The 25,440-nt window shown below is 41.6% G+C and overlaps 1 protein-coding gene across 4 annotated transcripts in view; it reads right to left on the bottom strand.

The window, feature by feature from the left end:
* The window catches only part of LOC125454947 (CAP-Gly domain-containing linker protein 4-like), a 265,594-nt gene that overhangs the window by 170,140 nt on the left and 70,014 nt on the right, over nt 1-25,440 (bottom strand). The window lies entirely within an intron of this gene.

Below are 25,440 nucleotides of genomic sequence, written 5' to 3'. Positions count from 1 at the left end.
TTTTGAACTGATTCATTGTACAAATTACTTGAAGGTAAAAGTTTTTTGGCAATCTGATTGGTTAAGGTTGTTGAAACAGCCCTAAAAGAACACCTTATTCACATTAGTCCAGAACCTCACAGTGACAATCTTCAGGAAGGTCTGGATTAATTTGGGCCACTAAAGTACTTAACAAGCTAGCGACAGAATATTTTCTTGGGATGGGAGTCTCATTACTGAGATCTAACAGCCAAAGGCCAGCAACTCTACTGTACACAGCAGAGATACTGGGGAAGCAGCAGCTGCTACCAATACTACAAACACTCGATGCCTAGGGTCGAGGCCAAAGTGAGTCAACCCTCCTGTCTGTGTGGGTGTCCTCTGCATCCATCAAACTTATGGTAGGACATAAGATTCTGCTCAAGTTTAATACATTTAAAATGTTTCAGTAAGTGTTTTTAAATTGGGGGAAAATGAAGGGGATCATATGGCTTGTGCTGGCACTTGCCTGACAACAGGGTGATGAGGCTGCAAAAATGAAAGGAAGGCTTGCATTGTTTGATGTGAAAAAGATGCCAGGATATTCACACTTTCAGGTAATGTTAAAGGCAGGAATGATGCGCTGGACATACTATAAATCTCTAAGGCCTAGGAAAGTGTTGGCAATGTCAGATTTTAAACAGTTGTGATTTAAACCACTCATTTAGTTTTAAGACAAGACCATAAGACCATAAGGCATAGGAGTGGAAGTGAGGCCATTCGGCCCATCAAGTCTACTCCACCATTTAAATCATGGCTGATGGGCATTTCAACTCCATTTCCCTGCACTCTCCCCGTAGCCCTTGATTCTTTCTGAGATCAAGAATTTGTCGATCTCTGCCTTGAAGGCATCTAACGTCCTGACCTCCACTACACTCTGTGGCAATGAATTCCACAAACCCACCACTCTCCGGCTGAAGAAATGTCATCTCACTTCAGTTTTAAATTTACCCCCTCTAATTTTAAGGCTGTGCCCACAGGTTCTAGTCTCCACGCCTAACGGAAACAACTTCCTAGCGTCCAGCCCTTAAAAACCATACATTATCTTGTAAGTTTCTATTAGATCTCCCCTCAACCTTCTAAACTCTAATGAGTACAATCCCAGGATCCTTAGCCGTTTATCATACGTTAAACCTACCATTCCACGGATCATCCATGTGAATCTCCACTGGACACGCTCCAGGGCTAGTATGTCCTTCCTGAGGTGTGGGGCCCAATACTGGACACAGTATTCTAAATGGGGCCTAACTAGAGCTTTATAAAGCCTCAGAAGCACATCGCTGCTTTTATATTCCAACCCTCTTGATACAAACAACAACATTACATTCGCTTTCTTAATTATGGACTCTACCTGCAAGTTATCCTTTAGAGAATCCTGAACCAACACTCCCAGATCCTTTTGTACTTCTGCTTTATGAATTTTCTCACCATTTAGAAAATAGTCCATGCCTGTATTCCTTTTTCCAAAGTGCAAAACCTCACATTTACTCACATTGAATTTCATCAACCATTTCCTGGACCACTCTCCTGGACACTCTGTCTAAATCTTTCTGCAGCTTCCCCACCTCCTCAGTACTACCTGCCTGTCCACCTATCTTTGTTTCATCGGCAAACTTCGCCAGAATGCCCCCAGTCCCTTCATCCAGATCATTAATATATAAGGTGAACAGCTGCGGCCCCAACACTGAACCCTGCGGGACACCACTCGTCACCAGTTGCCATTCCAAAAAAGAGCCTTTTATCCCAACTCTCTGCCTTCTGTCAGACAGCCAATCCTCAATCCAAGCCAGTAGCTCACCTCAAACACCATGGGCCCTCACCTGGCTCAGCAGCCTCCCGCGAGGCACCGTATCAAAGGCCTTTTGGAAGTCTAGACAGATAACATCTAATGGGTTTCCCTGGTCTAACATACCTGTTACCTCGTCAAAGAATTCTAACAGGTTTGTCAGGCACAACCTCCCCTTACTAAATCCATGCTGACTTGTTCTAATCTGACCCTGCACTTCCAGGAATTTAGAAATCTCATCCTTGACAATGGATTCTAGAATTTTACCAACTACCGAGGTCAAGCTAATCAGCCTATAATTTTCCATCTTTTGCCTTGATCCTTTCTTAAACAAGGGGGTTACAACAGCAAGATGAAACAGAGTTGGGCTCTTGCAGACAACTGTTCAGCACCTTGAGCTGAATGCAAGGCCATAATGATGGGCTACGAGATAGAAAGGATATAGAAGAAGCCATTGTAATATTGAGTTACAGGCTTCCCAAGACATCACCGAACATCTGGAAAAGACAAAGCTAAGGGTCAAAAGTCTCTATGGCTGGAATGAGAGTGGAAGCTAATTCATAATTGAAAAAAAAATTGTTGTCAGTTGAAATGAAGTTGGAAGATTCTGGAAGGATTGAATGCCTACTTAAAGAACAGTCTACTGCGTATGTGTGAAAGGTGTTTCTTTGGTGTGCCAAAAACAAGATGACAGGATATTCCATTCTGTGGCTTGAAAGTCTTACATAGGTTGCCCAACTAAACAAATTATACTGCAGCGCAGGAATCACCATTGCTCCACCAGTGAGACAGAACGTCATTCATGGGCTGGACACAGCAACTGCTCTACTCAGACTTTGAACGCAGTAGGAGACTCAAAGGCGGAAAGCAGAAATACTCTTGGGTTGTGCTATTTTAATTTTTCAATGAATATGGTCATTACTGGAGGCTAGCATTTGTTGTCCACCTCTAACTGGCCTTTAACTGATCTCAGAGGGTAGTTAAGATACAATCACATTTCCATGGGTCTGGAGTGATATGTAGGCCAGATCAGGTAAGGATAGCAAATTTCCTTCCTTAAAGGATATTGGGCAACCAAATAGGTTTTTACAAAAATCAATGACACTTGTGATAGTCAATGCTACTGAGATCAAGTTTATACTCCAGATTTTGTTAACTACATTTAAGTTCCACCAGATGCCACAGCGGAATTCAAACTCATCCGATCAGAGAATTAGTCTGGACCTCCAGATTACCAGCAACCTTCCCTCTAAACTGCACAGATGTTCTGAGGGTCCAACTAAGTCAATCAGCAGACCAACATTATGGATTTGCAGAAGATTCAGAAGTTATAGCCGTACATGGACCTTGGAGGTCTGCACAGAAGAAAACAAAATTAAAGGGAATGTAGATTCTATAATATCCATTGACATTAGCACAATGCCATAATTTCCAGCCATTATTGCAGAGGTGAAACATACCCGCTGAATCACAAGTGACCTTGCTTGAGACCAACCAAAACAGAGAAGGCTTGTCAAGAAGGCACTGAATATACCCAGAGACTTTGTCTGAAATGTGCAGAGGTAAAGTTGAGGTGACAAAGGGAGTGCACTAACCTCCAAAAAAACAACTACTACCCAAACCTTCCAGTACTACCAGAATGGCAGAGAATGCCAACTGCACATTGGATTTTACAGCCATTTCAAAAGCCACCTACCCAGAGTGGAAGAAGTCATTCATAAAGTCAGGAGGTATGGGATACAGGGTGATTTGGCTGTCTGGATTCAGAATTGGTTGGCTGACAGGAGGCACAGAGTGGTTGTAGATGGTAAATATTCTGCCTGGAGGTCAGTGCAGAGTGGTGTCCCGCAGGGCTCTGTTCTTGGGCCTCTGCTCTTTGTAGTTTTTATAAATGACTTGGATGAGGAGGTTCAGGGGTGGGTTAGTATGTTTGCTGATGACACAAAGGTTGGAGGTGCCGTTGATAGTATCGAGGACTACTGCAGGCTTCAGCGAGACATTGACAGAATGCAGAGTTGGGCTGAGAAATGGCAGATGGAGTTCAACCTGGATAAATGCAAAGTGATGCATTTTGGAAGGTCGAACTTAAATGCTGAATATAGGATTAAAGGCAGGATTCTTAGCAGTGTGGAGGAACAGCGGGATCTTGGTGTTCAAGTGCATAGATCCCTCAAAGTTGCCACCCAGGTGGATAAGGTTGTTAAGAAAGCATACGGTGTTTTGGCTTTCATTAACAGGGGAATCGAGTTTAAGAGCCACGAGGTTATGCTGTAGCTCTACAAAACCCTGGTGAGGCCACACTTGGAATATCGTGTCCAGTTCTGGTTGCCATATTATAGGAAAGATGTGGACGCTTTCGAGAGGGTGCAAAGGAGATTTACCAGGATGCTGCCTGGACTGGAGGGCTTGCCTTACAAGGACAGGTTGACTGAGCTCGGACTTTCCTCTCTGAGAGAAGGAGGAAGAGAGGTGACCTGATCGAGGTGTACAAGGTAATGAGAGGCATGGATAGAGTCGATAGCCAGAGACTTTTCCCCAGGGCAGGATTGACTGCCACAAGGGGTCATAGTTTTAAGGTGTTAGGAGGAAGGTAAGGAGGAGACGTCAGAGGGAGGTTCTTCACCCAGAGAGTTGTGAGCGCATGGAATAGTTTACCAGTGGTAGTCATGGAAGCAGACATTAGTGACATTTAAGCGACTGCTGGACATGCACATGGACAGCAGTGAATTGAGGGGAATGTAGGTTAGGTTATTTTATTTTTGGATTAGGATTATTCCACGGCACAACATCGTGGGCCGAAGGGCCTGTACTGTGCTGTACTTTTCTATGTTCTATGTTCTAAGTCATTCTTGACCCCAAGAGAATGTCTAAGAAGAAGAGTTTTAAAATACAAGCTGTCTGCGAAGACAGTGGTTATTTAATAGTGCTTTTAATCTTTTGTTAAGAAAATACCTTGAAATGCAAAATGTTATCATGTCATTCTTTCAGCTATTAACTGGATATTTGAGTTTCTTTTTAAAAGTTGACAGTCTTCAGAAGGATTGAAACAAATGGCAAGAGTTCAATATGTGGTAAATACCAGAAATAATAATTGAGGAGTCAGGCGGTTCATTAATATTGCCACAACAGACTGTCGTGTTAGGCTCAAAAATGATATCTCTAAACCAGATTTTTAAAGGTTAATTGTTAAGGTTTGACTGGTGATATGCAAGTAAAGAGAAATTCATGAAAACTTGGCTTAGTGGAAAGCATGGGATAACAAGGTGTAGAACTGGATGAACACCGCAGGCCAAGCAGCATCATAGGAGCAGGAGAGCTGACGTTTTGGGCCTAGACCCTTCTTCAGAAAAGTGTAAAGCAGTCTGCTTTGGGTGGCAATGATCTTGCCCTCAGATAAGGAACAGGCTGGATTTGTTTGTGACCACAAAGCACAGAGAAATGTTTGGGAAAGCAGTGATGAATGGTATTACAGCACATGACATCAAATTCAGAACAATATTAATACTGGGTGCTTTTCCTACCCAAAGGATCTTTCACTATGGGGACTTCCACCATGGGATTTGGGGGGGGGGTGGGGCATGACACCAGGGCCATGGTAAAGGAGATGGAGCTCCAATGCTAGCCATCACCCAGTAATCCCCAGTGTTAGGGCAATGTAGTGAGACTGACTTGTTAAATGTGTGTGAAATTCTTTAATTTAGTAGATTTTCTCATTAGTTTGTAGTTTGCATACATCTAAAATGACTAAGCTAATAAAAATGCTTTATATTGAAGCACATATGTCTTCTTGTAATAATTTTGATCAGACCGTAGAGAACCTGTTAGGTACTTTCAGCCTAACAATAGAGACTTCCTAGTAACATCAAAATTGACTTAATCATCTTTAGGGTACTACTAAAAGCTTAATAATGATAAGTATTAGCTAATTAGGGTCCTTGGATCAAAAGCTGCCTGAATATTATGTTGCAAATACATTATACAAGTATTTTAGAAGTTAAGTCTCCAAACTGCTTGGATATATCCATGCTAATCAATGTTAGCATTGGTTTAGAGAAGGATGCTGGTGAACATAGAACTATTTCATGTAACCAATGACTGAACGATGCCATGTTCTACAGTAACAAATACATCTTAAATCTAAACTTAGTAGAACTGCATTATCACAACACTGTGAAGTTTTCCAGTATTCACACTCATTTTCTTTATTCTTTTCTTTTGAAAAGGAAGTAAATTGGAGTGAATCATGAGTTCTGCTGATCTATGGTAAACCAGTTTGAGATTTCTAAGGTTTTGGAGTAGATTTGCAGCTCAGGTTGTGGGGGTGTTGAGGTCGGTTGGCTCGCCAAACTGGTTTCTTCTATTGCAGACATTTTGTTACCATGGTAGGTAACATCCTCAGTGCAGCCTCTGATGTAGCGTTGGTGTGTTTTCCTGCCTGGTTTTTAAACTCTGGAGTCCATTGAGCTGGACTACCTCACTTCCAATTTTCCTTCATAGTGGAATGCATATGGGGTCGAGTTCAATGTGTTAATTAAGAGCATGCTTCGTAGAACATCTCCTGGGACAAGCCAGGCAGAGACAGGCACGAGAATTCCTAGAAGCCTGGCACTTCATGAAGCATGCTATTAATAAACACATTGAACTCGACCCCATATACATTCCACTATGAAGGAAAACTGGAAGTGAGGCAATCCATCTCAATGGACACCAGAGTTTAAAAACCAGGGCTCTCTGATGAAGGGTCTAGGCCCGTAACGTCAGCTTTTGTACTCCTGAGATGCTGCTTGGCCTGCTGTGTTCATCCAGCTTCACACTTTGTTATCTAGGAAAACATACCGATGCTTCATCTGAGGCTGCACCGAGAATGTTACCCAGCATGGTAACGAAATGTCTGCAATGCAAGAAACCAGCTCGTTTAGCCAACCAACCTCAACAGTTTGAGATTCCCCCAATTTATTTCCTTACATGAGCATTCTTAAAAGATGTGCAGTCTTTTTTTTGTAATGCAGAGGTGGTTTGTTTAAGTGCACAGGCCCCTTTTATCATTCAACTGTGTGTACACAGCTTGAATGTGGTTCCCTTCTGATTACCATGAGATTGCAGACGATAGAGGAACGCACAGCTGACTGCTCATGATTTTGACGAGAATTCAAAACCTAATTTTCAGAAGTGACGGCATGGTGCACAAACCTCTGAACAGCCAATAAATCAAATACTCTGGTACTCTTCTTGGGTGTTCACATAAAACAGATGATCATGCATCACCAGCCTGTTTTACGCCATGCCTGAGATTTTTTCCAACAGCTTTAATGTTTACCAACTTTGAATCAATGCCAAAGATGAATTACACCACCATTAACTTTTACTTTGGTTCATTAATGTGATTTGAACATCACTGGCAAGGCTAGCAATTGATGCCCATTCCTAGCTGCCCTTGAACTGACTGACTTGCTAAGCCATCTCAGAGGGATGTTTCTCCGTGAGCTCTAGGCATGCTATGTCATGCAATTCTCTGCTGTACATGTTATGCATGCAATGAAGTACAACAGTGCTACGTTCACACTATTGTGTGGTCACCAGCAGCAGAAGGACTAATTGCTGGCTGTACCTTCCAAGATTCATGCGACTGTATCTAACACCCAGCTGCCCAGGTCAAATGCTGACAGCAAGGAATAGGCCTTCTCAGCGCAAGCAGTGGAAGGAAAAGCTTGTGAGGGTACACTAATGGCACAGATGACACTTCACTGGAAATAGAATATCAAAATCATAAATACATTGTCTCTTTCCATCGTCACTTGTCTGATCAACTACCAAAGTAACACTAAGAATGAAGCTACAAGGGCTACCTAAGCTTAGCACAAAGCTGTGTTACAGCCATGTCTCAAAGAGTGCTATTCTTTCCTTAAGGCCCAACATAACATACCATCTTGCCATTGCACAATGAGGGAGATGACATGCTGTAAAGCCTACAAACAGTGGAAAATGTTAACATTGACTGAACAACAGGAAAAGCAAAGAAAATATAAACAAAAATGCTGCATTTGCTTTTAGAAATTACAGGAGTCAATTGCCTTTTGAACAACAAATTTACAGTCAGTGAATGATGACCTTACCCAACCCACAGCTGTTGGATCCAGGTATCAGTTAAGTCCTGTATTGCTTGTTGCATCTAATGCCGCACCATTCCATCCTACTGAAGGTGATGTTCCTCTTGTTCAATGTTCTCATCTTCCTCCTTGGAAGACTACTGCTACTCCCCACAGACTTCAACACCCCCTCTTTGCATATTCCAGTTGTGCGTAACACAGCATGCAAGGATTATGCAGTACACTACATCTGGAATGCAAAGTGCCCTCCAAACTGAACCAAATACCAGAGATGGTCTTTAGGAGACCTATTATCTGCTCCAAAATGGCCTTGATGCAGAATGGGCTGTATTGTATTTACGCTCAGTTTCAGTCAAGTGCTTGCATTACAAAGTCATCAGCTATGGTTGCAGAGGTTAGTCCTTGTCTCTCAGCAGCCACTCTTGTAAGGTACCTCTTTAGATAAAGCTGGAACCAGAGAGTTATCAGGGAAAAACGCATGGTGGTAGCTTCAGGGGTATGTGACGCAGGCCTCTAAGACGTGGTACTGGTGATCACAGATGATTTATTGAATGGAAACCTTTTCTATTGATGAAGTCAGTCACGTTATGATACAACTTTATCAATTAAACATAGCTTCGGTCCATATTGTCCTGCACCTGGGAGAAACTAGCTATATTTGCAAGGCCAACCGCTCAGGCCGCAGCACTGAGCCCGTCACAGGGAAACAAAATGAAGAGATGTGATCTGGTGCAAATTGTTTCAGTAACAGCTCTGATACATTTCTGGTTGAGGATTAAGACAGCCCACAAAGATCCCCAGTGGATTCTTGGAAAATGTCAATTGTATAAACGACTTGCAGAATTGTCACCATGATGGCCAACAGGATAGGTTGGCCATGCACCCCTCCAATTTGTTAGTCCTTCTCAAGGAGTGAGGAGAAGAGGAATGGAAAGAAGAGGATAGAATATCCTTTACTGTCATAGGTATTCCAATAAACAAGTATAGCAGTATAGTGAAAAGTTTTTACAATGTCTGCCTCTAATGGTGCCACTTTCGACACAAGTACCTAGGTACGAATCTTGGATACAAAAGAGGAATAAAACAAAAAGTATAGCATTACTTTCAGCAGCTAAAAAGTAAAAGCTAGATGTAAGTTATTTATGACAAAGGATTGACATTACAGTCTGGTAAACACTTTCGCATTGATATTACATTGCAGCAGTTCACCAAGTGGTCTGACTGCCTGTGCCAGGCCCCAGTCCAACAACAGTCCTGCTCCACTCCAAGCCTCCAGTCTGCTCCTCCAGACACTCAGCTGCACCAGGGTAAGTTGTGCTGCTCCAGGACTCGCTTTGCTTCTCACAGATCTCCAGGACTCGTCCCCTTTGTGCTACTCTGGGAAAAGTTTCTCTTTGCGCTGCTCCAGGATGTGCTTCCTCTCACACTGCTTTGGGGCCTGCTTCTCCGAACGCTACTCCAGGACTGTTAAAATGAGAAAAAAAAGAGAAAAGAAAAAGAGCAGGTGGAGCAGAGGAGCTCTGAGTGGAGTGTGCTACTGTGCCGCCATCTTGCATCACCAGTTTTTGTGACAGTGTCCTCAGGTGACATCAGTCTGCAACAGCAATATGACTTGTTCACCTGGAACAACAGCAACAAAGACAATAGACTCTGGGCCTCCTGCACTCCATCAATTTAGTGGCTTATTACATGGAAGCCACTATGGTTGCTGCTGGCTAAGATATTGCTGACATATTTGCTCCCCCTCAACTTCTTTGTTCCTAGTTGCACAATGGCCACAGTCAAGTTGTGGCTGGATACATTGGTCAGGGCTCCAATGAACCTATATGGGGAAAACAGGAGTATAATGAGCCCTCAGAAAAGGGATCATTCACTTCACAGCACACAAAAATGATAGCTTAGCATAGTCCTGATATGGAAGACTCCGATAAAGAAAGCAAGAAATGCTAGTACATAGACCTTTGGTTTCGTGGACTTTTTTCTGATGAATGCAGCACAAGCCACATTGCGCAAGTACAGTTGGAGATTGTAATTGTGGGGGTTGGGTTACTAAAATTCATAACTCACCCCCACATCACCCAAGATAGCAATGCACAAAACAACATGTTGGAAAATACTTACAGTTCAAGGTGAGAGGAAATCCTTGTGCAGTCTATGAGGCTTGGATTGTCTTTGTGAATTGTGGCATGCAGACGATGCTTTTAAGGTTGTGTGTTATTACATCTGCTTCTCACAGATGGCTATGATCAAGTTGTAATGACCAATGATATGGTCATGATTGGATGTGGCCAGAATTTGTATTCCACGTTGTTGGTCACTGCATGCATTTCGCATGCTGAATCCTATGATTACAGTAATCTTAAATCCACATTGTATATGTGCCTGATTAATGCAATTTTCTCTTCAAGGGCCTCACATTGCTGACTAGTGCAGCCCATGTCTTCAAACAAAATAAAACACTTACTCTACCTATTCAGATGTGGTGGCAGCCAATATTCATTTCCAATGTGCATTTGTAATTCAAAGAGGATGGAAGGCAACAGTAATCACGCTTAGCAGAAGGAGTTGCAGGCACACCTCCACATTCCTTTCTTCCTTGCTTTCCTTGTTAACTACATCAGCCTGAATTTCCACATATTCTCACCAAACTCTTCAAATTTTCATTTGGCCACATTACCTCCTAAGATCCTCGCCTACAGTTAATTGTCAACCATCACAATCCACTGTCTACACTTCGAATCCAGGATAGTGGTGACTGTCAAAGTCCCTCCTCCTTTTACCTCTAATGTACTATCATCTCACAACCATGTATGTTGAGATGCCCTACTCACAATGATTGTTCCCTCTGCATCCCAGCATATCATCTCCAATCCCTACAATTTACTTCCTCAAATTGTCCATCACAGGACTGGCCCCTGATAACCCTTCCTTGACTTTCATTGAGCTGTCCTCAGGTTTGACCATGGCCCAATACCTGATCGACTTGAAATGACAACCACAGCTGATGACTGTCCAGATTCCTGAATGATTGCTGCGCAGCTCCCCATGTGATTTACCTAATCCCTGGACAGGTTTCACTGGACATGCAGGATTGACCATGGTCTAATCCTAGGGCTGTAATGATATGGAATCCCTCACCCTGACTGCCCCAACAGGCTGGCATGTAAGCTGCTAACACATGCTGTAGATGAAGCAGTGCCAAGGCAAGATAAATGCACTGGAACAGTATATTCACAATGAGGGAACAATACATAAATATCAACATTATGTAAGACAGAGATGCAGTGAGCATCCAAGTATGTGCAAAGTGAGTGAGCATTATGAGAGTAAATTAACAGCCCTAGGATGTGTTCTGTTCAACTGCATGCCATGGGTGTCTCTCCTTGCACACAAAGTGGCTTGACAGCAGCATTGCAATGGAAGACATTGGAGCACTCCAAAGTGCAATAGAAGCAGCACGACTGTCTTAATAGTGAGTCTGAGATGCACCAAGATCATGTGGTGATTTTTGTGAGTCCAATACCAACATCCATGGATGAAGTATTCAGGCAATCACTGCCCATGGAGTATGCCTTGAGATGTTGGTCATGATGAAGGCCTGAAGGAGCAAGCAGTGAGGTGCAGCCACCCAGGTAACTGCTCAAAATTTCAAGTCAAGAATTGTCATTTCCCAGTTTCTCTCCACCGCCAGGTAAGATAACAAACTGCATATGACCGAGCCAAGATCAAGTAATAATGATTTGTTAATGCAGGCAAATAGAACTTTCACGATAAAAATTTGGGTGGACAATTGGACTTCTGCTTTTGAAGTCAAGAATTTCATTTTTCTGATCTCACCACATTTTCCCAACTGACTCACCAAGGTTGGGAAGATTCCATCGAGGATAAGTTTTGTTAAAAGGTTCCACATTTTGTAGAATAATTAAAACAATGGTAATCTAAAACCAATCATTTTTTACCTGCTCTACTCCATGGAAATTTACATTAACAATACTTGTTCACAAAAAGAAATATCCAGTCATGTCAATGTGGACTCCAACAAAATGTTAACAATTTTTTTAAAACTGTAAATCACAATGAGATGTTATTTGAAAATTAATTCAATCAGCTCAATACATGAGTTTATGACCAATAGTTCTGCAGGTTTTAAAATAAAAAAAGTTGGAAAATTATATGATATTTTGTGAAGCATACATTCAATAGCTGTGTATGTGCAAATTATTTAATTTCTTGTAATTCAGACACAATTTGAATACATAAAATCTTAATGTCAGAGACTAGAAATGAACTAAATTATTTTCACTCTTCACTTGCAAAAAATTTAATCTGACTTTTATTCTATTGTTATTACTTTAGCCTTCCTTCAACTTACATCACTAATCAATACATGTTCCTTCAGCTATTGTGCTATAAAAGTGGCTCCTATTCTCATCTTTATTACTTTAGCACTGTAAATTATATACTGTTATGAAAAGATTAACAATCACTAAATCAGTTTTCAAATTACTTTGCATACATTCTGATGCAGATTGTGAAATAGTGTAGTGTAGTCATCAATCTTTACTAACAAGTAGCAGTTGTAATACAGACATGTAACTATGTTCCTCATAATTAATTGCTGAAGATAATCCATCATTTCCACTTTTTCTTTCAAATGCTACAAACAAGAAAATAGAACAAAGAACCATAGATGCTGAAATCTGAAACATAAACAGAAATTGCTGGAGAAACGCGGGGTGTCTGGCAGCATTTCTGAAGAGAAAGCAGAGTTAATGCTTTGAGTCCAGTAATCTAGTTTCTGAAGAAATGTCACTAGACTTGAAACACTAACACAGCCTCCTCTACACAGATGCTGCCAAATCCCACCAGATTAATCAGTAACAGTTAAGAAGTTCCGGCCCACCAGGAAGAGTGCAATTAGAACAACAAAAATAGGGAAGAGTAGAAAGAAAATGGGAGAACTAAATTAAGATGGAGTTGGAGGAAGCGATAATGTACTCTAGTCCCCATGGTGTCCACCCTTTCTAAATACATTGAGGCTGCAGTGGACACGGTGTGCTTCCTCTCAAAGAATACTCATGCATGAACATTACAATGAAGACAGGCAGTCAGAAAGTACAAACTCCTCCATGGCCCACTGCCAGGACACATGATGGCTACCATTGCCAGGCAAGAAAACAGCTAATTTTTCTCGCCAGAAATTCTTTTACGTACCTCTGAATGTTTTTTTTCTCACAATGGAATCAGCCATGTTTTTTTTGGTAACCTTTATCCTCCACCAACAAATCACCTATGTTTCTAATTAAACAAAAAATTTACAAACACTGCCCATTAGGGGCAGTAAATGATGTTATAACACACCTCTGGAGCAGGTGGGACTTGATTGCGGGCTTGTAAAGTCCAATGATTATCACCTACTCTCAATCCACTCTGGAGTTGTTCTTTTTACCTTTAAGAGGATCACATTTCTGACACTTAGATAACTCACCTCCTATCTCCCCAGTGCTTGCCTAGTACCTACAAGGCACACATTAAGAATGTGGTGGAATTCTGTATTTGGCTGGATGAGTACAGCACCGACAACACTCAAGAAGATAAATTCAGGACAATACAGCAAGCTTGATTAGCACCATATTCACTGCCTTCAGTACTCATACCTTTCATTATAGATGCACAGTGGCAATATTATGTATCTGCTTCAAGAGGCACTGCAGCAACCCATCACAGGCCTTTCAACAGCACTTCAAAATTCACAACCCCTACCACTTAAAATGACATTGGCAGTGGAGCCTACATTCAATCTTTCCAGTGTTGAAGTGGTGTCTAACCCCAGCACACTGTTCCCAACCATTCTAACAGCCCAGCTTCTGTTGAACATTGGTAGAAACCTCAAATCTCAATACTTCAGTTTGAATTCACAAAAGCTCAGCTTGCTGTCATGAATGCTCAGACTGCCAAGATCATGGCTGCACCAGTGTTCAAGTGGGTTTGCATTAGCTCACAGTGGTTGAACAATTTGGGCTCTGGAGATGTTCTGCAGAAGTATTACTTGCTCGTTCATGCATGAATGTGCTCTTCTCTCTCAGGAACACATGATGAGTCAGAATACAAGAAGGATACTGAGTGCTTGTTGTCATGGTGCAATGATAAAAACCTCTCTCTCAATGTCAGTAAAACAAAGGAACTGGTTATTAACTTCAGGAAGAAAGGAAGAGGACATGCCCCTATCTCCATCAGAGCTGAGGTGGAGAAGGCTGAGAGCGTCAAGTTCCTAGGTATGATGATAACCAACAATCTGTCCTGGACCTCTCACACGAATGTGATAGTTAAGAAGGCTCAACAACGCCTCTTCTACCTCAAGCGGCTTAGGAGATGCAGCATCTCCATAAGGACCCTCACCAACATCTGCAGATGCATCATGGAAAGCATTCTGTCCGAGTGCATAATAGCTTGGTGCAGCAACTGCTCTACCCAGGACCATAAGAAAGTTGTGTGCACGGCCCAGATCATCGCAGAAGACAACCTCCCATCCATGGATAACAAAGTGTGGAGCTGGATGAACACAGCAGGCCAAGCAGCATCTTAGGAGCACAAAAGCTGACATTTCGGGCCTAGACCCTTCATCAGAGAGCAGATAGATGCACAGGAGATGCACAAAGCAAGTTTAACATTAGTAAGATCAACATCATTTGAAGTTAGAGAAATCCATTAAGCAATCTAATAAAAGCAGGGAAGAAGCTGTTCTTGAACCTGTTGGTGTGTGCATTTAAGCTTCTGTATCTTCTGCCTAATGAGAGGCTGGAAGAGAGCATTTCTGAGGTGGCAGGGCCCTTTGATGATGTTGGCAGCCTTTCCGTGATAATGAGAAATGTAAATGAAGTCCATGAATGGGAGATAATAGGAACTGCAGATGCTGGTTGGCACTGCTGCCTCACAGAGGCAGGGACCTGGATTTGACTCCACCCTTGGGTGACTGTCTGTGTGGAGTTTGTACATTCTGCCTGTGTTGGCGAGGGTTTCCTCCCACAGTCCAAAGATGTGCAGAGCAGGTGGATTGGCCATGCTAAATTGTCCATAGTGCTATCTATATTATTTCAAGGGGCACTGTTTAATTTCCCCATGATACCCGTGGTCATTATCATTTTGTGCTCCTGAGATGCTGCTTGGCCTGCTGTGTTCATCCAGCTCCACACTTTGTTATCTTGGATTCTCCAGCATCTGCAGTTCCCATTATCTCCCATCCATGGACTTCATTTACATTTCTCATTATCACGGAAAGGCTGCCAACATCAAAGGGCCCTGCCACCTCAGAAATGCTCTCTTCCAACCTTCTTTCATTAGGCAGAAGATACAGAAGCTTAAATTGCCACACCAACAGGTTCAAGAACAGCTTCTTCCTTGCTTTTATTAGATTGCTTAATGGATTTCTCTAACTTCAAATGATGTTGATCTTACTAATGTTAAACTTGCTTTGTGCAGCTCCTGTGCAGCCACAACCTTGTATGCCTCACTCTGTTTAAACACCCTATGTCCTTCTTTGCTATGATCTGCCTGCATTGCTCACAAAACAAAGCTTTTCACTGTATTTAGGTACATGTGACTACAATAAATCAAATAAATAGATTACACCAGAGTCAGTGTCCTTGTTACTGCCTGTCTGCCAAAACTGCCAAAACTGCTCCTACTCATATCAAGATGGTGTAGCACAAGGAAGGCTCCTTGAAAGGCCAGAGCTGCCTGAAGCTGTGCTACCAAACTTTCTGTATTCTCCCCCAACAAGTGGACTTTCTTCTTTTAGCCATGCTGCAGCTTCAAGGGTAACACTGCATTGGAAACCTAGGCCAGGAAAAGGGTACATAGAACACATGCTCAAAGGGAAAGCTCACGGTGAGTAATTGATGTTTTATGAAACATTGTACGGGTTTATCTGATAAAGTTTGTTTAGTGGCAACATTTTACCAGCATTGTGGCCATGGTTGATAACAGGGGGCTGACACCAAATGAGGACCAGAGGCTGGATTCATTGGAATTGGATGAAGTGATCATGGCCACCCCAGACAGAAAAGGAATGTTTTGATTGTCTTCTTCCACATTTTCTTCCCCTTTGTTCTTCTCAGGGCTTGACATGTGCAGCATGATAGCTCAGTGGTTAGCGCTGCTGCCTCACAGAGGCAGGGACCTGGATTTGACTCCACCTTTGGGTGACTGTCTGTGCGGAGTTTGTACATTCTGCCTGTGTTGGCGTGGGTTTCCTCCCACAGTCCAAAGATGTGCAGACCAGGTGGATTGGCCATGCTAAATTGTCCATAGTGCTATCTATATTATTTCAAGGGGCACTGTTTAATTTCCCCATGATACCTGTGGTCATTATCAGACTTTACCCAATTTTTAGCTCATGTTGCAATGATTTAGTTCTCCCTCAAAGTATACACAAGGCTTACCAATGTTTGGGTGTATTACTATGCGAATTAGAACACTGTAAAATCATTTTACTGAAATCAGAAGAGGTAAGAGAGACAGACTTGGAACTGAGGCTTCTTTTTTCTCTGCGTATAACTCCGATGTGCTGCTCTGAACAGATATCCCTTGTGAAAAAGCAATGTGAAAATATGATACAACCCTTTTTTTTTCTCCACAGCCTCTGCGTAAATTTGACTGAGCATGAAACAGCATTAACATTTAACTTGGACAGAAATTTGAACCGTTGTACAAATAATGAAGAGTGGTTGACCACAATCTCACTTCATTTTATAAAGCTCCTCCAACATCAGTTTTGCTTCAAACTGCAACGTATGAAATTTCAACAATATAAACAAATATCTTCTGCACACATATGTTAAAGCTGATCATCCACCATCACAGAAACTGCAGCTTACCTTCTAATTTAGGTCTTCAGTGACCTCACAAATGCCTCCCTGCTGGCTCCTCGAAACGATCTCATTGCCTTTGTGAAGCATGAGCTTCAACTTCATTATTGCACATTGGTGTGTGATCACTAACAGCATCTTAAAAATCTTTGCCTACTCGTTCAACTCTTTGCCCCTACACACCAATTGAGAGGCTCATTTTGTTGGGTACAAAGAAAGGCTTTTCCATCTACATAACCCATGAAACTCCCCTCCAACACTCCCATTACCCCTCCAAGAAGCTCCTACTCAATGGGTGAAATACAGTTGGATCCATAGGTGACAAATGCTCTCATCATGCAGGCCATTGGTATGTGGAGGCATCACCAGCTCTGCTGCTTAGATAGATTTGGTACCTCCTACAATACAGTCCAAAAGAATATTTGGTAGAATAAGGGAAAAGTGGAATTTAAATACATGTATGATATTTAAAGGATGAGACTGCAGAATTAATAATAAGGAAATATATCTGACTATTGAAGGAACGCTTTTTAATTGTCTTCACTGCAGAGGCAATATTTTAACAATAGAAAAGTGAGTAATTTTTGGCCGCTGGCTTCCAACCTCAACCTCTATGTATTAGTCCCAAATATCCGACTTCCATGTCGAGGAATCTCAATGTCCAGCTTGTTCAGTGCTTGGTAAGACAGGAAACTGATATTAATGAGGGAAGCTGCAGCATTAGTATGGCATTTAACAAACTATAATCCCTTTAACTGGTAACTCAGTAAGACCTAGTGAGAAACACCCTTCACTGTTCAGCAAATGCATAAAAGGATGCAGCAAATGGTTCACAACTTGAGAAAGGCCTCGACAGATTTCTCATGCGACTGCCATAAATCTTTCATTAGCCCATGTCACATAGGCTCCTATAAGATTTCACTCACAGTCTTAAAATTGTGCTGTTCTCTTCACGGCATGCATGTATGCTGTTGTCATTGGCTATTCAAAAGATGATATTGTTTCAACAGTGTGCATTCTTCTGTCATTTGTGCTGCTGTGTAGCTGTTGTTGTTACATCTCTGTTGTTGGTTGCTCTGCACCTCTGTGTCTGATAGCTGATGTGTGTTCTGCTATATGGATGCGGTATTCACCTCTTCCTTGTCAGCCACCTGCAGTCGAGGAACAGCATCTGTAATTTTAAGGGTCTGTGGTTGCAAACGTGTAACTGGTAGTTCATTTCTGGCGCGTACAGCTGAAATGACAACTGCTTCTCATAGGTCCAAGTTGCCACTTGGGTTAGCTTTTGTTGAGATTGTTAAATGTTTGTATCTGACTGGTTCTCCAATACACAACTCTGGCAATGGCTTGACAGCCCTGTCAAAATGAAACTTGGCTTTCTGCTGTTTCACCTTGACTACTTCATTTAAACATGTTAATGCTTCTAGCTTCAGGAATTTTTTATTTTTGTGAGACTAGTTTATTGCAGCATGAAATTAGGCCTGTGCTGTATTTTCCATGTCTTCAGTATGTGTGTTTCTCCACTTGAAGTTTGCCTAGTTTACATCTATGTGGAATTTTCTCAATTTCTTTATGATTTCTTTGATGATTTTCACCGTCATCTCAGTCTATCAATTTAAGTTTGAATAGTGTGACGATGATGTATGGTGTTGCATTTCCCAATCTTTCAAGGAGAAAGTAATTTCCTCACTCATGAACTGAGGGCCATTTCCTGACAATGTCAGAAATGGAACCACTGAAGGATGCTTTTTGGTTTTCAACAATCAGTACAATGGTCATTGGAATCAACTGGTCCATTTCTCAGTAGTCAGTCTACTGTAACAAGATAATCATTTCTTATGAGTGTGATGAGATCTTCTCCCAGCTATGTCAATGATCTGTCTGGATATAGTCTCACCAATGGTTCTCAAGTTTGCTTGGCTTGGTACTTACTACAAGCAGTGCACTGGCTGATACGGTTCTTGATTTTGCTGCTTATGTTTAAGCCAGTAAAGCTCATCTCTTGCCTTCCACAGATTTGATTCAATTCCTGGGTGGCTTACACGGATGCACTTTAGCAGCTCTCATCTAATTTCCTTCAAGATATTTGTTTTATTTCCTTCGTACACTACACAGTCTTGAGCATCTCCGTTCATCTCTGTACTTCCAATATGCTCAAATAGCAATAGGTATATCCTTGATGCTCTCTGGTCATCCTTTTACCACTACTTCTGGCAATGGTTGGAGATTTGCATTTTGTTGGCTAGCTTGTTTGATTTGAGTCAAATGCTTGCCTGTTACATTCAGCACCTTTGCTGGGTTGGTGATTTCCAGAGCATAACGATCTGCAATTTTGCTGCCCAGTTTGGTGATGAAGTGAAAACCCACAACTCATTTCAAAGAAACCTAGATCTGCATCGTAAGTACTGTAACCTGCAAGAAAATGAATTGGTGTTGGCAAATGGGATTAGAGTAGGCAGCTGGATTATTCAGCTGGCGCAACCTGGATGGTAGGTTGAATGGTCTTACATGATATAATTTTTTTGGTGATTCTTCTGTATCTTAGGAATCACTGAATGTTTGCTGATGAGGTACCAATTTCAATGAAGGTCTTTGGAAAGACAAATAAAATACATGCCCAAATATGGACTCATCCTCAATCTATGTCCTTATAAATCCCAAGATGACAAATGGACCCCAGAAAAGGATAAAGCACAAAAGTAGGGGTAGGCAGCAGCAGATGAGTGTATTGAAAGAGAAATACAAGGCAAGATGCCTAAACAGCTGATATCCATGACCTTTCATATAGCTATCTTTATTTCATTGGTAGTGTGTCTGTTTAAAAGCAGGATTATTTGCTTGTACTTTGAGATAGCCTATAGAATTTGAAAGGTTTTTAAAAAAGATTCAGATAATTTAACATTCTGTCTAGATTTCTATCGGGATAGAGAGGCTTTCACCATGGCAAAAATGTCAGAAGAAACTGGGAATCCCAGGCCTTGGCAATGAAACTAACATCTTTCATTTTTGCAACAGTGAGATCCAGGGCTGAGCTAAAATTAAATTTTGGATTCCCTGAAATGTGGAACTCAGAGTGTTGAAAGTTAATGATTTTGGAACAGGCCTAATCTGAATACATTTCTTTTGGATAGTCAGAAAACCCCTTTGGACGTGTAAAGTACCCTTTTGGACCTGCTCCAGGGGCATCTTTGGGATGGTAATATGCCTTTTGGCAAAGGTAAAGCATGTTTTAGTGGAGGCTCCCTTCAGGACAGATAAGGTCCACTTTGGGGAGGTGAAGTATATTTTGCAAGAAGAAAGGTACACTATGTAAGAGGTAAGGTATACATTGTGATTATAAAATTAGACATGCACAAACTCACTGGGACTGTCAAAACTATAAAGGAAATGTCCAAAAAATGTGTGAAGCATTTCAAAGTGCTGTACTACGAATTTTACAAACTATCAAACGATTGTAAAAACAATGTCTAACAGGAGCAGACAGGTGGAACTAGTTTAGTCTGGGATTATGTTCGGCATGGACACATTGGGCCAAAGGGTCTGTTTCCGTGCTGTTTGACTCTAAATCAGCCTTTCCATGGACAGCTCTAACTGCTTATGGAATACAAATGTTTGTTTAGAGAGGAATTAAGTACTTATGAAATAATTGTTCTTCATGAGGAAATCATTAAAGGAATTTCAAAATATTGAATGCTTTTGAATCAATGAGGTTTTCTTTTAATTGAAGCAGCGACAATTGACGCATCATGATTTTCTGTCAGCATGTCTCTTGTGGTTTGCCCTCAGTATATACCAGGTGCATTGGTATGGAAGTAGAATAGCAAAAGGTAGCTGTGGGGTGTACAAATTGTGTTAATGGTATAAGGGCTATAAAAGGTCATAAGGCATGAGTGGACAACATAAACTGTCATGGGGGTATGAAGGACCATTGGATGGGTAGATGCAAAGGGTGAATCACGGATAAGGGCCAATGGCCATCAAGGCATGAGGGGCCATGGGGTAGGGACAGGGGCATAGGTTGGCACCAAGCATGTAGGGGCCAGTATGATAGAAATTAAGTGGCATGGGTTAGCCATAGATTTGAATAGAAGTGATAGCTGTCCGGAGCAGGGAGGTGTGGAAACAGGTGCACTTTATATTTGAATCTAACTTTCAGTGCAGTGTTGGAACATCCCCAGGCAGGTTTTCCACTCCAACCGTCTCTGGAATCAACAGCATTCCTTGCTCTTCCAGCTTCCATTAGTCAAACTTTCAAACAAGCTATACATGTTGACTGGAAATGGAATATTTGAGAGATTGTTCTTTTAGGGCTCAGATTCCTTGAGCTGGGACTTCTCCTTCATTTGCAGACCCAACCTAGAAGTGAAAATCTGAGCCTGTGTATCATAAGATAAAGAACAGTCAAATGTGGTTCTGTGGCAGGGGAAATGGTAGGGAGAACAAATTGATAGCTAAAACACCATGATGCAAGTCCATGAAGAGAAACAAGATACGAAGATACCTTACCTTCACATTCCTGGTAGAACATTTGGCAGACTTTGAAGCAGCCATTGAACACATGAAGAAAGGATAGCATGGTGGCTCAGTGGCTAGCACTGTTGCCTTATTTGGCTAGGGACTCAGGTTCGATTCCACTCTTGGGCAACTTTCTGTGTGGAGTTTGCACTCATTCTCCTCATGTCTGCATGCGTTCTCTCCAAGTGTTCTGGTTTTCTCACACAATCAAAAGATGTGGACAGGTCATGCTAAATTGTCCACAGTGTCCAGGGATGTGCAGGCTGGGTTGATTAGCCATGGGAAATACAAGGTTATAGGGAAGGTGGGTATGGGTGGGATGTCCTTTAGAGGATCAATATGAGCTCGATGGGCACAAAGGTCTGCTTCCACACTGTAGGAATTCTACGAAAGGAAAAAAATGCAGGAATTGATGGATTCCAGTAGAGATTCTCACACTTGGAGGAGCGGAGCTAACCTGTCTTTGCCATCACTTGTTCCTGAAAATCTGAGACAAAGAAGAAATCCCTGCAGATCTCAGGAATACTGCCTTCAAGAAAGGAGACAAAATGAACTGTGAGAACTACCAAGAAATCTCCCTACTCTCCATCACCAGCAAGATGATCATCCAAATCCTTACTACGTGTCTTTTCCCAATCTCAGAGAAAAGTCTTCCTGAAAGCCACTGTGGCTTCTGATCAAACCACAGAACTATGGATATGCTCGGTAATGCCAAAAGAATTGATAGGATCAAGAATCGGGAGGACTGTGGAAGACCCTGTCAAAGGCTGATTGTCCAGTGAAATTCATCAATATCCTCTTTCTCCTCCATGACAAGATGTTGGCACAGTCTTCTCCAAGGATAATATGACAATTCTTTGAGGTCAACATAGGGGTTAAGCAAGGATGTGTCATTGCACCTACCCTTTTCTCCAACTTCATCACTACTATTCTTCATCTTGTCAAGAACAAGCTTCCTAGTGGCGTGGACATTGTCTACAGGACGGACTGAAATCTTTTCAACCTCAAACAGTTGAAATCTAAAAAGAAACAACAAGGACCCCACTTGTGGAACTTCAAAATGTGGGTGACAATGTCATTTCTACTCTATTTGAAGAAAATCCTAAGCCTTGCTTAATGGCTTCAAGGAAGCATAATGAGGAATTGATCGTGGCCTCAATCACAAGAAGACAATTCCTTTACTAACCCTCCCATGTCAAGTTTCAGTCCATCATTCCATTAAAATCAATGGAGACATCCTCCCAAATGTGGAACCTTTCCCTTACTTGGGAAGTAACCTCTCATCTAAGGCTGGATGTATGCAGAGATTCAACAATGCACTGAATCTGTGAATGCCACCTTCAGACAGGTAAGAATGAATGTTGTCCACTACTGTGACATCCATGCTAATTCAAATCCCTGTGTATAACTCTTCCATATGGCTCTGGACTAAATATAGACGCCATGTCAAGATCTTTGAGAAGTTACATCGACACTGTCTGAAATATATTCTCCACATCAGCTGGTAGGGCATGCATACTAACATCAGCATCCTTAAAGTAGCTAAACAGCACCAGCATCAAGGCCATGATCATTCAAAACCAACTTTTCTGAGCTGGCCACGTGCTTAGTATTCCTGAGTTCCGACAGTCAAAGCAAATCTTCTTCACCCAGCTCAAGGAAGGCACTCGAACGAAAAGAGGGCAAAGGAAGCGTTTCAAAGATTCTCTGAAGGCTTCCTCAAGAAGTGCAATATAGATGTCAATGTATGGAGATCGTCATTCAGAAGAGACTGACACGGAGGAAACTCCTGTATGATGGGGCACAATTCTTTGCGCAAACCCGTAGACAAGGGGAAATATAGAAAAGGAACCAGAGAAAAGAACATTAACGACCTCAAGGCCAAGGACCACTGCCACCTCCCAAAAACACTTGTCAAACATGTGGTCAGAGATGTATCTCTAAAATTGGGCTCATCAACCATGCTAGAGTGCACAGAACCCATGGCCCAGTGACATGGAATTTTCTAGGACAATCATTCTAGTCAGTGTGTCATTGCTGGCAACAAAGATAATTTTTTAATACCTGCACCATACACAGGTGGGAAAATGATCATTACATTTAGTTGCTCTTCCACTTTTCTCCACGCAAGTTGAAAAATTTGTCTGGATACTCATCAAACTCAAACCTCTTTGCTGCTAAGTTTTTGAGGATAGCTACTACATTAGAAAATATAGTATCACTGATTGAATCGTAGATAGCATGACTTCTAAGGAAATCAAAGTCCTCATCTCCTCCTTCTCCACACTACCTTGAAGTCGAGGATGGCCCAAAAGATTTCATACCCTTCCAACTGCTATGCTGTCAATAGGGAATTTGACTATTGCTTGCAGCTTGCCAACCACATTTAAATTGAGTCTAACTATAAAAATACAAAAATAACAAGAGACTTATGTCAAGTGCTCCATGTAGATGGAATAGAAATCCCGCACATTACCAATCTATACTTCAGGTATCACCCTTCCTCAGGGCAGATTTTCAGGGTTTTTATCATTTAGGTAATACTCTAGACTGAGCCCTACTCTTTCTTATAGGGCAGTGAGGATGAAAAATTGAGGATCTATCAAAAATATCATTCTACACAGAGCAAAGAAAATGAAATTCTGCTTATTTTTTGCTTTGCTGTTTCTTTGCAATTTATTGATGACCTCTTGTGACAGAAGCATAGCATTGCACTATTTTTATACTGGGAATATTTTAACAGTTTTGCTGACCTAAATGAATGTTTCATCCATACCCTGTGAAATTTTCTGCCAACTTTTCTCGACTATCCCTCAAGAAAAGATCAGATGCAACACAAAAGATACAGTTTGAAGACAGAGGGTCAACATTTCTAACATCTCTTGATGTCATTCATCTGTTGTTCAGATTCAGATCAATGAAGTCAATGTGATGCAAGTCATCTTATCTGACTGAATTAATGCCAAACATATGCCATACTAAAGTCTATTTTGAAATTTTGTACAATAAATTTCATTTCAGTATTTACTGTGGAGAAAGATATGGAAACTGGGGAACTCAGGGAAATGAATACTGCTGTCTTGAAAACAGTTCACATTATAGAAGAGGAGGTGCTGGAGATCATACAAAGCATAAAGTTAGATAAATCTCCAGGACCTGATCTAAGTGTACCGTAGGGCACTGAGGGAAGCTAGTGAAGAAATTGTGGGGCTCCTGGCAGAGATATTTGTATCACCTACAGCTACACATGGGATGTTGAGCTTTTTATTTAAGGAAGGCTGCAAGCAGAAGCCTGGGAACTACAGACTGGTGAGTCTAATGTTAGTCGGGGTAGGTTGTTGGAGGAGATTCAGAGAGACAGAATTTACGTGCATTTTTAAAGGCAAGGACCGATTAGGGATAGTCAGCATAACTTTGTTCATAAGAAACTGTGTCTCACAAACTTGACTGAACTTTTTGAGAATGTGACCAAGAAGATAGATGAGGGCAAAACAGTTGATATTGTTTACATAAACTTTATTAAGGCCTTTGACAAGGTTCTGCGTGGTAGACTGTTTAATAAAGTTAAATCACATGAGATTCAGGGACAGTTTGCACATTGGATACAAAGTTGACTTGATGATAAGAGACAGAGGGTTGTAGTGGAGGATTGTTTTTGGAATGTAAGTCTGTGGCCAGCAGTGTTCCATAGGGATCGGTGTTGAGTCCATTGTTGTTTGTCATTTATAAAAAATGATTTGGTTGAGAATATAGGAAGCATGGTTAGTAATTTTGCTGATGCCATCAAAATTGGTGGTATAATAGACAGAGAAGAAAATTATCTAAGGATACAAAGGGATCTTGATCAATTTGGCCAACAGGCCAAGGGGTGCAGATGGAGTTTAATTTAGACAAAACCTAGGTGTTGTATTTTGGTAAGATGAACAAGCAAGACTTACACAGTTAATGGTAGGACTGTGGGGAGAGACCAAGGGATTCAGGTACATAGTTTTTTTAAAGTTGTGTCACAGGTAGACAGGTTGGTTAAGAAAGCATTTAGCATACTTGCCTCATTGCTCAGGCCATTGAGTATAGGAGTTGGGACGTTATGTTGAGCTGTACATGAGATTCGTGAGGCCACTTTTGGAATATTGTGTGTAGTTCTGGT

Source organism: Stegostoma tigrinum, chromosome 9 (genome assembly GCF_030684315.1).
Source record: "Stegostoma tigrinum isolate sSteTig4 chromosome 9, sSteTig4.hap1, whole genome shotgun sequence".
NCBI classification, from domain to species: domain Eukaryota; kingdom Metazoa; phylum Chordata; class Chondrichthyes; order Orectolobiformes; family Stegostomatidae; genus Stegostoma; species Stegostoma tigrinum.
Note: the sequence above shows the minus strand (reverse complement) of the source record. Positions and strands in the feature narration are given on the sequence as shown.